General features: G+C 39.5%; 1 pseudogene; it reads left to right on the forward strand.

The window, feature by feature from the left end:
* Positions 1-468: 468 nt before the first annotated feature.
* On the forward strand, positions 469-1,085 carry LOC112132399 (putative high mobility group protein B1-like 1; annotated as a pseudogene).
* The last annotated feature ends 4,159 nt before the right edge of the window (positions 1,086-5,244 follow it).

The raw sequence follows: 5,244 nt of genomic DNA on the forward strand, positions 1-5,244 counted from the left end.
TGAGGTTTCTGTCTACCTCTATCTCTTCATCTGCCTGCTTCTCTTTTGGTCTCTCTCTTTCTCTGCCTCTATTTTTTCTATTTCTGTTTTTCTCTGAGACATTATATACCTGTCTTTTGTCTCTTGCTTTTTTATGGTATCAGCTTCGCTCTACACATCAGTTTCATTCTCCTCTCTATAATGACCAACTTCTGCCCCCTGGTAACTCAAGATGACACATGCCTTTCACTTTCCCTAGCTTTCATTCCCTTGAAATTCTCTCACTTCCCATTCCACCGTTCATTATAAAGTTCATTCCATATTTTTCTGTTCAAATTCCCAGTAAAGACAATCTAATGAGAGGCAGCATCTGGCTCCCGCTGTCATGGCTATTGCAGTACATTGAGCTCCATAGAAATAGTGCTGGGGAAAGGGAGAATTGACAAGCACTGGGCCACTCTGTTAGTGACTAAGGAAAAATCACTAAACATGGGCAAAAGAGATCCTAAGAGGCCATGGGGCAACATGTCATCATATGCATTCTCTGTACAGACTTGCTGGGAGGAAGCACAAGAAGCAGCATCCAGCTCCTTCGGTCAACTTCTCAGAGTTGTCTCAGGAGTGCTCAGGGAGGTGGAAGACCATGTCTGCTAAAGAAAAAGGAAAATTTGAAGATATGGCAAAGGCAGACAAGACCTATTATGAAAGACAAATGAAAACCTAATCCCTCCTAAAGGGGAAACAAAAGAGGAGTTTAAGGAAACCAGTGCACCCAAGAGGCCTCTTTTGGGCTTTTTCTTGTTCTGTTCTGAGTATCACCAAGATCAAAGGAGAACATCCTGGCCTACCCTTGATGATGTAGCAAAGAAACTGGGAGATATGTTAATAACACTGCTGCAGATGGCAAGAAGCCTTATGAAAAGAAGGCTGCTAAGCCGAAGGAAATATGCGAAAAGGATATTGCTGCATACCGAGATAAAGAAAAGTCTAATACAGCAAAAAAGGGAGCCATGAAGGCTGAAAAAAAGCAAGACAATGAAGGAAGAATAGGAAGATGAGGAAAATGAAGAAATGGTGAAGAAGAAGAAGAAGAAGATGTTGAATAAGTTGGTTCTAGCACAGTTTCTTTTCCTTGTCTATAAAGCATTTAACCCTCCCATACAACTCACTCCTTTTAAGGAAAAATAAAAAGGAAATGTAAGACTGTGTAAGATTTGTTTTTAAACTGTACAGTGTCTTTTTTTGTTTAGTTATACTATCAATTGTGTAGTTAGATAGCCCTCTTCTAGTGGTATTTTCAATAGCCGTTAACCTTGCCTCGTACAGTATGGGGGGTGTAAATGGCATGGAAATTTAAAATAGATTCTTCTTGGTCCATAGCACAAATTAATTATATATGGGGATGGTCATTTTTTCATCTTCAGTTGTCTCTGACGCAGCCTATATGAAATAATTGCTGCTCTGTTAACTGAACATCACTCTGTAATTGCAAGAAAAAAAAAGTTGCAGATGTTTTGTTGACATTCTGAATGCTTCTGAGTAAATACAATTTTTTAAATTAAAAAATCTTTTTTAAAAAAGGGAACCTAATGAAATCAGCTCTTCTTTCCATGCTACTTCAGAGAGTCATTTACACTGGCTGCTTATCAGAACAACCTGAGGGGCTTTAAAAAAATACCAATGCGTGGAACCATCCTTGACTTAGTGAATCAGAATCTTTGAGGATGGAAAGCTCAACATCTGTATTGTTTTAAGTTCCAGTGGCAATACTGATGCACAAATCGGACTGAAGCCACTGCCATCAGTGATGGGTCATAAGTCATGGTTCCTACAGAAGACCTTGGGTCAGCTACTCATAACTACTCTAGTCAGTTTCAACCAGATGTGGGAGATAAGGGGCAGGTAGGGCCACACTGTATGCAACATGGCCAGCCAGGGACCTGCGAGTATCTTGGCCATAAATGCACCATGAAATGTTTGCTACATTAGTCTTGTGAGGGGTAAAATATTTAAATGTAGGTTTACAGTGCTCTGTGATGTGTTTTGTGGACAAACACAGATGACGGGCCTCTAATCCAGACGTGGAGAGGAAGGGAAGATTTTTTCCCAGGTAGGGGACATCTGAGCTGAACCCTGGGGGAAAGCTAAAGATTAGTCAGGTGAAGAAAAAAGAGAAATGAGACCACCGGTGAATGAAACAGCATATCCCAGGCAGAGAGATGTTTGGGCAGCATGGTATTACAGGTTCGTACTTCAAGCATCCTCTGCCACCCTTCTGCAAACTACAGCAAGGCTTCAGAAAATGTCTCAGTTATTTATTCTGGAAGTGATTTAAGTCTCTGCCAGACATTTAAGGGCTACCCAAACCAAAATAAAGTGAACTGTGAGAGGATATTGAGAGATTAGACCAGAGAGGTATGCCGAAGCATGATTTTTGTGAAGTTTGGTGTTCAATATTCTAGAATAGTAGCTACTATTTAGTAATTATCCACATACCAGGTACTTTATTGTGTTATTTCATTTAATCTTCACAGAACCCATAAGGTCAATATTATTGCACTCACATTATACAGAAGGAAACAGAAGCTCAAATAGCTTCATTTTACTTGCCACAATCATAAAGCTGGAAAATGCAGAGCTGGAATTTGAACTTAACAGTTAAAGTTCTCAGACTTTACATTTAGAAAAAGGGGAGAAGGAGAGTTCCATATTTGAAAATGAAAGAAAAAGATACCAATGTTTATGTGGTTGACGATTTGCATAGTGGGGTCATTTCAGTACTCAAATCGTTTAAAGAATTTATAAATATATTTATTCAGGTAAATATTCTGTATCCTTTATTTTAGTTTCTTTAAAACATTACAGCAATAAAAAGAACACAATCTTTAGACAAAACCTGGTGTGGATGCTCAATATGTAAGATAAATGAAAGGTCAGGTCAATAGGAGGTGGGAGGTTCATAAAGCATCAACATCACCCCATCTCTCCTCTCAGTCTTTTCAAAATTCAAGGACTCCATGGCTCTCACATATGGCCCCAAATAATTTTTAGACTCATAAACTTTTTTTCATACCACAAGCAAATGGCTCCAGGAAGCAAGCGAATGTCATATGAGGTGACAGAGGTGTTCTTTGCCCTTGTGGAAAATTGTGGCTGTGCAGGAGGGCTCTGGCCACCTATTGAACCCACTCCTGTGCTGTCACGGGTGCTCCTATGACCTAGAGAAGGGCAGAACCAATCATGGACGGGGTTTAGTGTCAGCTGCAAACGACCTTCATAGAGAGGCCCTGACGTTTGTCCTCAGAGTCCACAGAAACTAATAAAGAGATTAAACCTTAGTTTGGAAGGGAGATTGCCAAGACTGTTTTTGGCAAAGTCTGCCCACAGGAGATGATAAAGTCACCCAGGGATAATGTCCCATTGCTGGTCCTCTGCTTATTTTAAGGTTCCTTCCAAGGGGCGATAGAAGGCATCATAAAGTGATTCACACCTGTTCAAACACAGGTCATTTTAGGGCCAGCACTGACCACTCCTAAATCCCTGCTCATTTAGGGAAGTAGGAAGGATTTTAGCACAATCCATTATGGCAATATTTGCCCTGGTTTTCCCAGGACTGAAAGGTCTTGGAGGGCACTGAATTTTCAATACTAGATCCAAGAATGTTCCAGGAAAACCAGGACAAATTAGTCATCTTATGACAACCCAACACACCACAAAACTTTAGGGTGTTAACTGATCTATAAAACTTAGGGCCAGACGCTGCCATAGGAGTTCACAGAGCACAAATAATTTTTGTATATTTTAGATGTACTCTTTAACAACCAAGTCACAGCATTTACATTCTTCCTGTTACAAACTCAATAAATATACTCATTGTCTCAATGCAAAAAACCCAAGTGTATAATCCAGTTAAATATACATGAATACTCACAGCTTGTGATGGTTAATTTTATGTGTCAACTTGGTTAGGCATGGTAGATATTTGGTCAAACATTATTCTTGATGTTTCTGTGAATATATCTGTAAGATATTAACATTTAAATCCAAAGACTTTGAGTAAAACAGATTACCTTTCATAATGTGGGTGGGCCTCATCCAATAAGCTAAAGGCCTTAATAGAAGAAAAAACTGACCTCCCTTGATGAAGAGAAGATTCTGCCAGCAGACAGCCATCAGACTTGAACTGCAACTCTTCCCTGGGTCTCCAGCCAGCAGATTTTGGACCAGCACTGCTAGAATCATATGAGACAATTCCTTAATATTTATCTTTCTGTCTGTCTATCTATCTATCTATCTATCTATCTATCTATCTATATCTGTCTATCTATGTATCTATCCATCTGTCTATATCTATCTATCTATCATCTATCTATTCATGTACCTATTACAGATTAAGAAAAAGATCTTACTAGAAACCAATAACCTGATAAAGTTGTTTGTTTGGACTTTTAAAAACTTGGAGGGAATTTCCAGCATTACCCCATAATTTTGCAATAACCACTTTTATTCAATATTTGTTGAGTCCTCCTGTAGCTGATTACATGCTTGTGTATTTAGAATACAAATCCAACATACTGCATGAACAGAAGACATGGGGGTACATACTGTGCAGGGACATCATTTACAGACACCCAGCTTACTTCACTGAATCTTGACTCGTCACATAGACTGGGTTATTTCTTATCTCCTTAGGTTCATAATTTCTACTTTCTTAGTCCCAGGTACAGCCCCTTTCATGGCCACCTGAATCTCAATCCAGTAGCTTATCAGTTTAGATTAACAATGATTAACAGAGCTCTAGCCCTTCTTTCCTCCTCTTCTTCAGTTCATCATCAAACTGATGTGCATTTATTATCTTCCTGGAATCTCCCCAGTGTGTTCTTCTGGATTCTTCTGAGAGGTAAAACTAAAGTTTTCTTGCCTTTACCCTGTAACACTATTGTATATGTATACAGACACATAGACACACACTATTTGAGTTTTTATTTAATATGAACAAATGTGGAAAGGCTTTCTCCTCATTTTCTTCATTCCACATCCTGGTTCCGAGGCAGCTGATCTAGTTGGCAGGGGCTGTTCTTTCCTCAATGACTCTGTCTTTCTTGGAGGAAACAGGATGAGCAGCCTCAGAAGAGTCTGCCTCACTGTACATCAAGAACACAAGAATCTTAGCCAATATACACCCCTGGGGCAGCACATGCAGGCTGTTCCAAGAACCAATGTTGGAATCAAGATGTGGCTCTTGAATCACCACCATGCCCCAGT

This window comes from Pongo abelii, chromosome 11, assembly GCF_028885655.2.
Source record: "Pongo abelii isolate AG06213 chromosome 11, NHGRI_mPonAbe1-v2.0_pri, whole genome shotgun sequence".
In the NCBI taxonomy this organism is placed as follows: domain Eukaryota; kingdom Metazoa; phylum Chordata; class Mammalia; order Primates; family Hominidae; genus Pongo; species Pongo abelii.